Genomic DNA, 15,467 nt, shown 5'->3' on the forward strand with positions numbered 1-15,467 from the left:
TAAAGGTTTTCATCTAATCAATCTCCCATAGATTTTTAGTAAATGTATCATACCTTTATTAATTGTCCTTTCCCTAACTACATCATCCCAATCAGCCATTCTCCAACTATATTACAATTACATCAAATTTAATGTCCTTCATTCTCATGTATAATGCACCTATTCTCGCCATTAGACACCTTATTTGTTAGGGAGTCTTCCAACTTGTTGGCCTCTTTGTATACATCATTTATAGTTGTTTCCTCAAATCAAGCCAACAATTTTTTGGTCACCACATACATCACTTCCAATCTCCATGAAATTTGGCCTCATTGCTTGTCCATTTGATTAGAGGACTAAAGATCTCTCCTCTTCTTAAACTCTTCCAATCTGTAATGACACATTTTACCTCATAAGTATCATGATTACCTCACATGACACCATGAAAGTTTAATTTAAACCATGATCCACTTTGCAATTGTATTCATTTCACATGCAATCTTGATTTGAGTGTCTCAACACCTTCATCCCCATTTAACAAGGGTTGTTAAATATTATTATTAATTTATATTATAAATATAATTTATTAATGAATATAATATAAACACAAACATGTTTTAATAATAGAATGCATTCCATACTCCCCAAACAAAAAAAAAATTATTATTGCAATTTCTAAAGGCTAATATCAATCATTATATGATATTTATTTTCATTTAAAATAGACAACTACAAAATACAATCTCTCAAAATCCTTTCTAGTCTTTTAGCACTTCATTTCCTAAGGTGGCGAGGTGGTGTGAAATGATAGTTGTCTAGGGGGACAAGGCATGATGAAAAAGAGCGTGAAAATTAAGTTTGTTTGCATCCCTAACATTCTATGGTCATAAATAAGAGTGTGATTTGGGGTGGGTGGGAGGAGGAGGCGACTACGACCCATTGATGAACTACTTGCCCTATAATTCTATTGTACGTCTTGCCCTATAATTCTATGTAGTGGGAGGGAATGGTTATTGTAGAGAATAAATTCAAAGTGGACAGATGAAAATATAATAGATAAGTGATATATAATTATAATATAAATTTAAAATCAATCTTACTTATCAAACAAATTTTAATGCAATTCATCTAATAACTTTAAATATATTTTATAATAAAAATTCTTATCCAACATCATCTCATCATATACCAACCAAACATTCATTAAAAATGTGACCATGTACCTTTAACATTCATGATCTTGGACAACCCCACCCACAAAACAAGGACAAAAAACAAACCCATCCGAACTTGAGAGAAATAACACTTGGACAATAAATCCTAACAAATGTAGGTAGAATTCAATGAGCAGTCTAAGGCTGCTTTGAACGGTCCACCTTGGTCAGCCACGTGGCTTTCCCCGTGATGTAGAGTGCCCTCGCTATGTTATTTTCATCAGAGTATTTGGCCCATTTACTGCATTTTTCCACTATCATGAGCTTGGCTTTTTCAATGGCACCAATTATGATTTCTCCTAATGTACGTTGTAACTCGTCGAACAATTGGCGAGGATCGGGATCAGTGTCACAAGGAATACTTTTGCATAACTTGTACATAGCATTTTCCCCTGCAACCTCCCTCCAGTCCATGGAATCATAGGCTCCCGCGGTCTCCAAATCTACAGACTCAGCCTTTCTGTTCTCCTTCCTTTTTGTCCAACTTTATTAACCAAGGCTGACATAATGTCCATACCTCGGGGGTTATATACTTTTTCTTTTCTTTTCTCTGCAAGTTCATGAATTGCTCTAGACGAGCATTTAGGTGTCCAATGAAAATTTCTCTTAGGGGGAAGAACTCCTTTTTCCACATTTGTTTGTAGGCTGAAGAAGAGGTTGTCAACGGCCTCACGCATGATACTGTCATCTTCCTGGGAATCAATAAAATCTAGTATTTCCCATGCTTGAGAGTATGCTTTGAGAGAATCCTTTTCATATTTGGGAGGAAAATCATGAGACATGTGATCGGAAGTATCAAATGAGCATTCTGAATTATAATTAGAGATTGGAGAGAGTTGAATGATGATATTGATCAAGGAAACTACTGTCATTTTCCAAGATGTTTTAGTGGCTTCTACAAACTGTTTCTCCACCTCTAAGGGCTTATCAACTTTAATTTTCGACAAGTAATTGAATTCTTCACCTGGGCTGTTAGGATCGAAAGTGCTGAGATCCAGAGGCTATCCAATGCCTTCATTGCCTTGTGTTATAAGTTCTTTTGCTCTTGCAATGGACTTTTTATTAGCTATCCAGAGCCTTTCTGGTGTCTCACTTAACATCTCCAGGCCTTCCAAAACCTTTTCATAATTTGACAGCCTTTCTAACTCCTTTTCACTTTGATTGGGCATCATCCAACACAAACGATTCACATATTTACGTTGAAAAATATTAACCCAGATGATCCAGCATAGTTTGTTGAATCGCACTGTTAGCCATTGTAATAGCAGCAGAAAAAAGAGAGTCAATGGGATCATGTTTTTAGTGGGTTGTTTAACAACAAGATTTTGAACTTCTGCATCGAGCCTTTCTGCAGGACGAATCTTGATTTCTTTAGCCCGTATCAAATCTTTAATGTTCCTTGTCCAGAAATCTTCAACACTACAAATGGTCGGACATGTCTCCTTATGTCATCTAAGGTAAAATCCTGTAGCTATCCCTGATCTCCATGTCACGATTGCCCAGCCTATCACGATGAATATGACTTGTAGAAGAGTCACTGATAACTTCAACAAATTGAAGGCCCCATGTGTCTTAACAGATGGGCCACTCAATAACCATCGTATCATTGAACTTCCAATGAGAAACCAGAGTATGACTGCAGCAGAAGAGCTCAACGGTGACTTGGCAATTATATATTCAGGAGTGTAAGAACGCACAACAATCCATACTTTCAGAACTTTATCTTGAACAGCGTGCCACTTGCATTTCTTTATATTAGCATCGTTTGCTTTCGGTAGAATCAAAGGAATCTTTTGAGAAAAAATAACCTGTTAGAAGGGAAATATCAACATAAGTGACACTGGTACTGACTTTTCAAACCCACAAATCAATTAGCTTTATCTTTCTATTAGAAAACCTTATTAAACTATTAGATATAGGCATCAACTTATACATTTTCGTAACCATCAATATTTTGTTATGAATTGGATAAGGTTTTTGAAAAAATCTTAAAAAATTGTACAACAAGAAAGAGAAAAAATAATATAAGATTACAAACTAGAAAACAGTCTTAAAATAAAAAGCACTCATCAAATAAAACAATAAAGGAATAAAAACAATATTATGTAGTTTCTAGGTCGTCTGGCCCTATTTTTGTTAGGATAACCGGTGAACAACTGAGAGGGGAGTGGGGGGCGGAGGGCGGGGGTCGAGAGGGGGGAGGGGAGGGAGATTATAACTTTTAATCCATAATACAACCTTAAACTGGAGCACATAAACATTCAAATATCGGTAAAGTAGAAATAGATGCTGGTAGACATAGATTTCGGTAAACAAAGTAACTCAATAATTGAACAGATAAAGCAACCATACCACATAACACCATGATTTGTACGTGGAAAACCTGGAAAGGGAGAAACCACGGTGGGAAGCCTACCCACAGTCATATGATACTTCTACAGAAATAATGTGATACAATGAGGGGCCTACACATGCAGGAAGGCACACTGCCTAGAGTGTACTGCTCATTACAAAAAGAGTCTCACTGACTACAGAGGTTAAAACCACCTCAAGATAAATGGACAACAATCCAATAAAGTGAAATGCTAGAAATATCATCTACCATGCCTGATTACAGTCCCGGTTAAGCTCAATACCAGAGGCCTTGACCTCTTCCTTAATCCTAATTCGATCACCTATGATAGACCAAATCTCCTTTGCATATGATATTCCATTACAAGACCACGACACATAATACCCATTATCTACAAAGATCCTACATCATTTTATACAAACTCTAAGACCTAAACCAATTAGTTCGGCCACCTCAAAGATATTACAATAAGATCATTTCATAAATCCATATTTCAATGATATGCCATGTTGGCTTAAGAACAAAACAACAATAATAAAACCATAGATCATCTTTAAACATCCCGGTAACATGTAGAGTACACGTTATCATGATACCAGTCTATAACCTAGATAGGTACAGGACCTATCATGGGTCTACCATGCCAAAGCAATGTCTTCAAGCAGTTGAAGCACGATCAAAGAACATCTTCAGCATCTTGAAATACATGTAGAAGCTACACCAACACCAATTGTGCATCCTGTCACGATTCCTCAGTGAAATCTCTGCCGATAAAGCCTTAAACCAATGCTGGTAAGGGTTTACCAGAGTGTATGATAGCATCTGATTATCAGGTCAATACCAACTGACCAAAACATGCTCATGTAACCAATCACATTCCATAGATCCAAACATGTCGAAAGTGTCCAACAGATAGTCTCTTCTACTGGTAACACTAGATCTTCTATTGGTAACCAAAACCTGTCTGTCAGTAACCATCCATAACAGCTAATGTTGACATCAATGACAAAACATCAATGCAACACATAATCAATTCATCCATAATGCCAACAATCTCCCCTGGCATTGATAGCAACACTAGATGTGAAAAATATCTAAGTACCAAGAAGTGCCAAATAAGTCTCCCCCTGTGGAAGACAACCAACAATCTGTGTGAATGACATCTCTATAAAGTTCTGAATAAATCTTTATTTTCACATCAATATCTCTCCCCCTTTGACTTCAATGCCAGAAATCTAACAAAAATATCAAAGCAAAAATGTAAACCTCAAAGCTGACTACTCCCCTTGAGTAGTAGCACCACTCATCAGTGCTAGAACAAATAATGTCTGTGATAATGCATAATAGACTGATGACAAACTTCATCAATCAAGTCTCTGTCGGACGGACAGAAACCCCTAACCTGTCTCTCAAATACTCTAATGATTTCTTAGCTAGCAGTTTAGTGAATATGTCTGCAATTTGTTCTTTAGTGTTCACATAAACCAATTTGACTTCCTTTACCTCTACCTTGTCCTTTAGAAAGTTATACTTTATTGATATATGCTTAGTCTTAGAGTGAAATACCAAATTCTTAGACATGTCAATAGATGCAAAGTTATCACGGTAGATAACTACCGGTTCACTACAATTTACCCTGATATCCGTCAACATTTTCTTCATCCACAAGACTTGAGTGCAATTAGTTGTTGCACTAGTACATTCGGAGCTATTTTTTGATGGTCGATTGTTGGAATTGCAACTAATTTTTGTCGGAGTGCCGACAAAAGTAGCCGTCGAAAAATCATCGTCGGATTTGTCGACAATGCCCTAACTATCAGAAATACAACAATCCCATGGACTCTGCCGATGTTGGGCATGATCGCTCTTCCAGTCAAAAAAGTCGTCGGACACGCAGCATCCCCGTCAGATGCTTCAGTAGATTTCGTCACAAAGCCGACGACAATTTAAAAATTTGCATCGATGGTGATGCTGTTTGTCCGACGCTTGTGTCGTTGGTCCATTCAGAGGCATCAATGACCATCCAAGTATGAAATGTCGTCGCATGTACAGCATCCTCGTTGGATGTTTGTGTAGTTTGAGTCGGAAGTGCGATGACTCTAGAACATTTCACCGACAAGAACGCTATATGTCCGTCGATTTTATCGTCAGTGGAAAGCTTGGTATTCGTCGTAATTCTGACGATGATAATATTTTTATCCAAAAAATATATATTAATATCCAGTCATTGATATGTATAGCGAATGATATTCTATCCTCACCACCTACCAGTAGGGGGCATAGGTTTGAGGCTAATATGATCAGGTGCACCATGGTTGAGATGGTCCAACTCCCTAGTCTCACTCTAGGACTAAGCTCATGCCATATCTAAATGAAAGACATCTCAAATACATCGTCGGTGGAAAGCTGCAAAATGTCATTTTCATACATAAGCAAGACATACACAATTGGGCATAATCACCACAATTAGGACAATGATCTCAAACACACTTTTTACCGTTCTCTTGGTGATTGTGCCCAATTGTGTATGTCTTGCTTATGTATGAAAATGGCATTTTGCAGATTTCCACTTACGATGTATTTGAGATGTCTTTCATTTAGATATGGCATGAGCTTAGTCCTAGAGTGAGACTAGGGAGTTGGACCATCTCAACCATGGTGCGCCTACATATGTATGTAGTTTTATGTATTCATTAAATATTTTCATTTAATTTTGTGCATTTTTTGGCTGGTATAATCAAGAAACATATCATCACCCTCACCAATTATGCTCAACTGGCTTAAGTACAACCATTTGATTGTTAATAATTTTTAAATTAAGGGAGTACTTTTCAAAATACATATCCATATGCATATGCATATACATATACATAAAGGTTTACTGCTTGGTTTAAATGAAGGAAAGGTTGACAAATTTCTCCATGTAGATTTACCTGACTCTAGAATTAGTCAGTTGTTTAAAACAACTCATAACCATTGTAACAAAATTCACACTAATAATATATTTCCTAATAGTTTTTATCCATGAATGATATTTGGGTTTACAATCTCGAATTCAGTACATGCAATATCATTAGAACTCAGACATCAATAAACTTGTTTCAAATCAGAAACACTGTGATCTAAATTGCAAGCAAACTATTTAATGTAATGCCTGTTGTTTGTATTTTGGAAAAAAGGGTTGGCTGCAAAATTTTGCAGAGCATACTATTTGAGTAATTTACATGTCAAGTGTTTGTTATAATGTCTAAAAACTAAATCACGAAAAAGTGAAAAAAAATTGCTTAGCAAATCAGGGTTGCACTTTACATTCTTGTTGTTATCCAATTCACTTACTTTAGCTCTATTTCTTTCTTTAGATTTGGGGTCTAGAGCTCCTCCCTAAACAGAGATTGTTGGTTTTGTCTCCCCTACTTTGGCTAGAGAGTTTCTTTCTATGTCTGGTAGTTTTCCCTCAGAGTTCAACTTCTTTATTGGTCGGACTGCTATTTTCCCTACCTTCTTCTCCAAGTGCTCCTCCTCTTGTTTCCAAGATTTTTCCTTTGCCTTCTACTCAATGGCCCTTGGTTGTGCCTTCATGCCCTCTTAATGTCTTCACTGGGTTCATGTTTCCTTCAAATGATGACTTCTCTATGTTATGCAATATCCATCTTGGATCTTGCAACATCAAACTCTGGCATGGTTGATGTTGATGCGAGTGATTGGACAATTGTTTTTTATCACATTTTTTCTTTGAGTAAGAAGATCCTTCTCAAGCAGTTTGGTGTTGTCAAAAGATAAATAAGTTGTCAAGAAAGGTGAGGGATAGAAAGAATCTTTAGATTAATGTTTCTGACTGTGTTGGTTATTGTTGATGTGGTTTTTCATTGATTTTCTTTAGCTATTCTTCACCAATAGCCTATTTATAACAACTTTATTTGTTTGGAAGTGGGTCCTCTTTAGAACCTACAACCAATCTATCAAAAGAAAATACATATTGGAACATGCCATCACAAAAACATGTCATTTTTATATGTAAAACTAGAATGTTCAGGTTTTCTTGAAAACAATCAAACTGAAATTCTCATCTTGGTCTTACAAGCATTAGGGTTCTTACCTAGCAGGATGCTCCTCACAAGGACGATTGTATGTTGTCCAGACTAGCTCGCCCTAGAAAAGCCTCAGGATCTGCGATAAAAGTCAAAGAAACAATAATAATATCCTCTAGTTCATATAAGAAATTATTTATAGTGAGTGTCCTTGAGATAAAAGAGCATTTACATTAATGTAGTTGTTTGTGTCAGGGTAAATCGATGATAGATTCCTCCTGGGAGGATAATCATATCCCCCTTCTTAACCCATCTTCGTATCCATCGATCCTCTTTATCCCTTACATCAAAGGAGCCTATAACAAAAGAAACATAAAACTCAAGCATCAGTATATGTCATTGACAACTCCTATTTTATGAATACTTTCAAATTTGTCTTCGCTAGAGTGAGCTTGCTAATAGGCTATTGCTATATACTAAGAATTAAATTGCTGAAATTCCATGACTTCGACCATAAAGACACATAAACTGGGTTCAAGTAATGTATATGAGAATTAAAGGACAATGGAAACTTTTCCATTGTCTATAATAGATAGCAAGAAGGAAAGATTGTTATCTATGTAACATCTATTTGACAATTTTGGATCCATAACTTTATGTATAAACATATACAACCATGGTATATTGCAAAATGACATAAAAAATCCATTTCATGTAATCAATAATTTTGTACAAAGGGGAGGATGCTAATCATGTCACCCTAAATATTCACAAACAGGCATTGAAGGAATGCTGGCAATAAATATGATAAAATAATACTTGGTTTAGAGGATATAGCTAATTCACCCCTCAATTTAAAAGAAATATCAGGTAAAATTTAGTACTTATTTTAAGTTGATCACATTATGATGTAGCACATTAATCAATACTACAACACTGCCACTAGAAAAAGGCAGCAATCTGTCAAAAAGAAATAGTGATAAATTATAGGGATATAAACTGTGCTGAAATGGTTTTGTAATATTTAGCTCTTTTAATATAAATCCAACTTTTATTTAGCAAAAAAATATATTGATGAGTAAAATGGTTAAAAAAACAGATTTTTTTTCTGTATATTGAACATGGAAGTTTCAATGATGGTGTTTTGAGATGGATAATTGGAATCCCACTATTTTCCCTAGATTGTTTTAACCAAAATTTTGGACATGATTTCATTTAGTTTTCACTCCATGGTTCACAGGTTATTAGGATTAATGGTTATGTTTCCATGGTGTTTGGATCCAAGTAAAACAAGTTCAATGAATCAATAAATGTAGTTTACTCGATACAAAATGTTTGTATATAGATATGGTACACGACATACATGGTGCATGGTAGATCACAAGTTCTTTGATGATTGATTGACAAGAAATGGCAGATATACTAACAAGTTTCTTCTTGTTCTTAATGGTCCACAAGTTTACTGTTTGCAGATTACGTTTCATAGTCACAGGTTGATGGATCACATAGATCATTAATTATAGATTATTTCAAGTTGTTCATGGTTTATTATCACCTAGTTTCTTACCTAATTTTGCATTATTTTCTACTTTATTTCCTAGCATTCATCTGCACTTAAGTCATTCCTGTGTTGCTTTAGATATGCTGTTCATGATTTATCCTCAGCTTCCATGGTTAGTACTGATTTTGCATTTGACTCAACATAATTCCTAGTTGTGTATTGTACTTCACACATCACACAAAAAGGGTTATTTTAGGAATTAGGATACGATATAGTATTTTACAATCCTAATATCTAGGTCATTAAACTTTCACATATTGATGTATCACAGTTAGTTATTTTATAATTCGATGTGTGCTTAATGTACCTAGTTTATGGAGTGATTACATGTTTGTTTGATTGGAGAAAATTAACCAATCCAATTTGTAGGCTAGGGTTGTTATATTGTTGCTAATAGGGTTTGGTACATACATTGAATTAGAAACATCTTTTATTGATTAATATAGATTCTAAAGATATTCTTATATGAATTCTAGTGTCTTATTTAAAAAATCATACCAAGACATATGTATTGGAGCTAGTGTTCCACAAGGAAATTTCCTCCCCCAAAACTATTTGTTTTTTAAATGGGGACACCTTTAGAATATAGGGATTTGGATGGGACGTCCCCCTGTCGCCCGAGTGCAATCCAATGCCATCATCTTTGACACATCTCTAGGATATCCTTGAGACGTTTGAGGGACTCCCAAGAGCCTCCTGACCATCTCAGGGACATCCAAGCATCTCCCATGGCCAAACTACCCATAAGTGATTTAAAAAAATTAGAACTTTTTTTCAAACTCCATGCCCAAGGTCAAACCCTCATAGCCTATGGGCCCCACCCAAACCCCACCAAATTTATTAAATTGCCTCCTATTTTTGTTTCAACTCACAAAAACAAAGAGCAAGAAGCTGACAACTGTGAATGTGAGAGTGAGAGTTGCAGGTGCCAAGTGAAAAAGTGAGAGTGCAGAGCAAGAGGGTTGAGGAGAAGTAAGAAGAGAAGTGATGCCAAGTTGCCAATTTGTAATGGTCTACCCCTATTTTGCACCTTTTCAACTATGCTTCTTGACAAACAATTTACTTGAATGCTCTACTGCTAATTTTCAGTTTGTCTTTCTTGATTTTGTGAATGCCAATGTTTGTTTGCTGATACTTTTGAGATGGCATTTTGGCAAACAACATGCATGCACTTAAAGGGTTTGAATTTGGAATTGATATAGATAGTGTAGATATCACTTTATAATAATCAAGATTTGCATTCACTGGAATGATTTTAATCAACTAAAGAGAAATATTAATGAATTACAAGTAATAAAAAAACTTACAAGGATGAGGCATATTCATGACTTACAAGTAATAAAAAAACTTACAAGGATGAGGCATATTCATGACTTACAAGTAATAAAAAAAATTACAAGGATGAGGCATATTCATAACTTTTGCAGTCTCGCCTTGGATATCAACACTAGAAGCAACTCATATTGTTCATGTACAGACAAGACAATATGGGAGTTCATTATACCCAAAAACTTGTGGTGTTGTTGTTCATGTTGGCTCTGTTGGACCCTGCAATTAAGATTCAATATACATTATTCAATAAGATTAATTGTGCAACATAATGAAATATTGTTAAGTGTGTTATCTTGTTGAGCTAAGCTTGGTTTCGAGAATAGTTTAATATTCTCTACTTAACAGGGCCAACAACGTGAAGGTGGAAGCTCATTTGGCCCCTCCCCCCCCTAACATCACTCTAAATTCCCTGTTAACATCTTATAACATTCATTCATTCATTCTTTCTACTATTAATAAAATATAGCATTCATTCATTAATATCACATAACGTTCATTAACACATAACATTGATTAACATTAATTAACACGCAACATTCATCAATATTAATTAACACATATCATCCATAACCATTAATTAGCACATAATTACATTCACTAACACATAAAAATCAATCATTATCAAATAAGTTAGATTACAATCATTTCTTTTTTTGTTTTTTCTTTGAAGATATGAAAAGACTAAGTGGAACATTGGTTTCTTCATCATTTCCCCCCTTTGCAGATGTTCCGCCAACTGCTCGTGATCTCGATGTATGCCTAGTCCTATACTGAGGACAAGGACACTGAAGCGAAGGGGGGTCCTCTGCAATAACAAATAAATGGGTTAAAATAAAAAAAAATAAAAATATTGTTACAAGTATTTCATTAATTTAGAGAACATAATTATTGCGCTTTTTACCTGATGGGGCCATATCATTTTGTGTAGCCTCAACCTTAACATGTTGGACACCCTCTAGATCATATGTAGTTGAAAAACTAAAGGTTACATTAATGTTGAACACCAATTGCAATTATATTTGTTTAAAGGAATAATAGTGGTCCTCTTTACCTGAGTGGGGAACATCATGTTCCTGATGTTGTGTACCCAGATCATGCTCCACTTGGTCACCACCGACTACATGCTCTAAAATATTAACAAAAAAGGTTACATTAATTACTACTCTAATTACAAATTAAGATGTTTAATTATATTAATAGCTAAATAAATAAATTTGAATAGAAAATGAATACCTCCACTACTAGGATGCACATCTAGACCTTCATGTGCAGGTGGTGTTTCACAATTAGCAGGCTACATTCCAATGTCATGCACATTGTTATCATTTCTTGCTTATTTAAAACAAATATAGTCACTTTATGTTGGAACTCAACATCAATTAGATTATTGGTAAAGTATTCAATTTGAAACAATTTGCATTTAGCATATTTACCTGTGTGACGGATGCACTCGAATGTTGTGTATGCCCACTCAATTCTCGTAGCCGATCAACCACGGTTGAATAGCCTTGCTGGTAGTAAATTCTCTTGTCATCTTCTGTGGGTGCTCTATTGAATTCAGAGCCCTGGATTTTTGCTTGGTACCATGAATTTTGCTTGCATTGTTTGATAAAAAAAAAACGTTTGCAATTTATTAAATTTTGATGCAATATTTTGTTTACATGAGATACTTACAATTCATGCAACAAGTTTCATGTAGCCACTAGAGCCAAGTTTGTGTTGCCTGTGCTTTTCTTGTCTTGCCTTGGTTGCCTTTGACGTGTCACTCAGTTTATAAAAAGTTTGAAATATGTTAGATTATATAAATATAAAGAGTAATTAATTAGTACATAATTACATTCTTAATAGTATCTCATACCTTCTTCTGGCATCTGGTGGTGTATTTCCTTTTTTCCTTTCAATTCTCTCCTTGGCATCCAAAATCAGGTCCTTCCACTCCCTCTCTGGAATCATGGGGGGACACTCGTGCTTTAGGTTCCTCTCTAAATGGGTCCTATATTGGTCCCTCACATACTTTAGATATGTGCCATCTTTTTCAAGGAGCTTGGTTTTGTCAAAGGTGTCATTTCTAAACCACCCAACCATTTGGTTTGTCAATTCATCTTTTAACCTTTTTTCTTGGTCATTTCACCTTTTAAAGCAAAAACAAACCTATTAGATTCAGAAATAAACTAAAGCTACATTTATTACACTTCAAAAAATGGATCAAAGGAAAACTATTCTAGCAATGATATGAAATCAAAATAGTGGATTAGGGTTAGTTCACATATGATGTACCACCTTTTATGTATCGTGGGCCCAAATATCTACAATGCAATGTCACTAAGATGTTTACAGAAAATATCATTACCTACAAAAAAATCATGGGATCATTAGTCCAAAAAGAGTGATCATAAAGTAAATTATAATTAGAGTATATATAATAATAATTTTAAAGTACCTGGAACCTTTTGTATCTTTAAGGGAATCATTTCTTGGTCGCTCACCACCAATGTGGCCTACAACGTTCTCGTACTAGCAATATGAGAAGATCCAAGAAATGATGGTATGTTATCAGCAGTAGTCGCCTCTGGCACATCCTCATGTGCATCTCCTCCTGCAAAAAATGAATCCACTATGAAATGGCAATAGAATTCAAGAAACAACGCTTGAAGGGAAATAAACACATGATAGAAGATTGAGAAAAAGAGTGATCTACCAATAGTGGGCGGGCCAATATGACGTGCAGTAGAGGATGTTTGCATGCTACGTGTTGCTGACATTGTAGTCGGCAATATAGGTGAGGGTAACCTCTGATGAGGCGGCAACGATATTTGCACAGGAACATTTTGCAAATGAGGGTAATGTTGATGAAGAAGTCAGCCCTAAAGTTGATGAAATTTTGCAAATGAGGGTAATGTTGATGAAGAAGTCAACCCTAAAGTTGATTTTTGGATTAAAATTGGAATAAGTCCAACTAAGGCCTCAACTATTGATAACTGTATAGATTTGTTGCTAATGTCAAGGTTTGAAAAACTGAGGAAGTCTGTTTTCCAAGTAATTAAAAAAAGAAAAAAATTGTTTCTATAGGGTGTATTGACTAGTTATATCTATCCATCCATGAGACTGTGCAGGATCCTTGTCAAAGGGGTTCAGGGTCCTTTACAATGTAATTCAATTATCTTATGTTACCTAAAAATTACATAGTACACAACATGAACAACATGAACTTTGTAGACAAAAAGAGTATTAAATAATAAAAAGATGTTGTCATCAAAATCATTGTAATTTTTTTAATTCCTTACCTTTACTTTATGTAGACTATGCAGGATCCTCAACTAAATGGTTGGTGATGTCTGTAGTCAACGACCTATTCCCACCAAGGGTGACAACATCACACAGGGACTATACCTGAAATCAACACCATCAGTTGAGCATCATAAGCATTACTACATTTGTAAGTTGATAAATAATAAATACATACGCATCATAAGCATCACATGATGTGTCATCATAAACATGTAATCCATCACATATGTATCATAAATCACCATCCATCACATAGGTAATAAACAATCCACATTCTATAAATAAATACAAAGTTCAAAAAATGTCACATGCATCATCATAAACATGTGATCCATCACATAGCTAATAAACAATCCAATTTGCATAAATAAACACAGTTTAAAAAATTTCACATAAATAGTCACTCTCCCTATCTCCATCTCCATATTAAAAGGTGCATCATGAATTAATTATGTAATGGCATTAGAATTGAAAACATAATGAACTAATTATGTAAAAAAATTCTATCAAGAAGTCAATATTAAATAGATAATATACTAATTGCATACCTCATTGGTGCAGGAGCACCTGAGCACCTGAATGCTCAAATCCTAGCAGGTATAGCATTTTGTTGCAAATTAAGCATGTGTGTTTATTTTATGCTTCTAGTAGGTTTAATAGGTTTGTTTTGTGGTGTAATAATGCTTGGAACTCATTGTTGTTTAAGAGTTTCCAAGATTTTTGTTTTTTTGCTCAGTGGGCCAAAAACTGTCAATTTTGGGTCCAAATGAGAATTTTTGAATTTTTGATGTTGTAAAGCCTTGAAAGGAATTGTAGCATGTTTATTTAGTGTTTTTAATGATGTTGAGTGATTGGTTTGAGTGCCAAGTCACCGGGAGTCAAAATGCAACTTTTTGAGCAACAAAAGTTATCAAAAAAGTTGTCAAAAAGTGCAAAAAAGTGACTTTTGGTGGTTTTGGTTAGTTCCAGCCTGTACCTGTCTGTACAAAGGCTTCAATAAGTTGGCTCTTGTTTTTGTGAGTTTTAACTAGTTTCCTACACTTTTGAGAGTACATTCCGTACCATGGCTTCATGAGTCCGTACTACTCCTGTTTTTAATTGGTGTGATCTCATTTGATGTTTGAGTAGTGATTTGGAACAAGTTTTTTTTGAAGTGCTCTTGGGAAAGGCATTATTTTGTGGTTCCAATGGAAGATCATTCATGGTCCAACTAATTTCTTCAAAGTCTCTTCATCCATGGCTTTGAGGAAATTTGTTGGATCCTCTGTACATACTGTATCATACATCTATTTTCCTTTTCTAGCAATGCACAAGTGTTTGTAAACCCATGGCAAGTATGTGAAGTGATCAACTTGGCTTGGGTATTCTTCAAATTGTTTGAATGGTACTTTGTTGTTCATAGCACTGTACTTTGAAATGTTGAAGAAGAACTAAGTTGGAAAGAGTTATCATTGCCTTTTACCATCCTTGTCTCTCTCATGACTTGGTTGGATGCAAGAAGCAAAGGTGTAATCAGATTGTAAAACAGTGTGTCACTATTTCATTGCTGAAATCTCAATGCCAACCTCCCTCAAGGACAGTATGGAATGATGGATTCCTTTTTTTATGTATCATGGAATGTATTTAATAGTGTTTTCAATGTTAAGAAGATAAGATACACAATTTGGTTGTAAAAGACCTAAATAAGGATCCTAGGAAAGTGTATTCTTTGT

At 35.1% G+C, this 15,467-nt stretch overlaps 3 long non-coding RNA genes across 3 annotated transcripts; all 3 read right to left on the bottom strand.

The window, feature by feature from the left end:
• Window positions 1–1,182: 1,182 nt before the first annotated feature.
• On the bottom strand, window positions 1,183–7,888 carry LOC131857979 (uncharacterized). Its single transcript, XR_009358808.1, has 3 exons — window positions 7,807–7,888; window positions 7,643–7,713; window positions 1,183–3,001 (listed from the first exon to the last, which is right to left on the bottom strand). It is a non-coding gene; the product is annotated as an uncharacterized LOC131857979 (long non-coding RNA).
• A 3,630-nt stretch (window positions 7,889–11,518) lies between these two features.
• LOC131069290 (uncharacterized) lies at window positions 11,519–12,243 on the bottom strand. The gene is made up of 4 exons (XR_009112120.2): window positions 12,142–12,243; window positions 11,901–12,032; window positions 11,701–11,761; window positions 11,519–11,593 (listed from the first exon to the last, which is right to left on the bottom strand). It is a non-coding gene; the product is annotated as an uncharacterized LOC131069290 (long non-coding RNA).
• Window positions 12,244–12,331: 88 nt separating this feature from the next.
• Window positions 12,332–13,863, bottom strand: LOC131069296 (uncharacterized). Its single transcript, XR_009112122.2, has 4 exons — window positions 13,752–13,863; window positions 12,908–13,063; window positions 12,748–12,817; window positions 12,332–12,598 (listed from the first exon to the last, which is right to left on the bottom strand). It is a non-coding gene; the product is annotated as an uncharacterized LOC131069296 (long non-coding RNA).
• Window positions 13,864–15,467: the final 1,604 nt, after the last annotated feature.

Source organism: Cryptomeria japonica, chromosome 8, assembly GCF_030272615.1.
Source record: "Cryptomeria japonica chromosome 8, Sugi_1.0, whole genome shotgun sequence".
NCBI classification, from domain to species: Eukaryota; Viridiplantae; Streptophyta; class Pinopsida; order Cupressales; family Cupressaceae; genus Cryptomeria; species Cryptomeria japonica.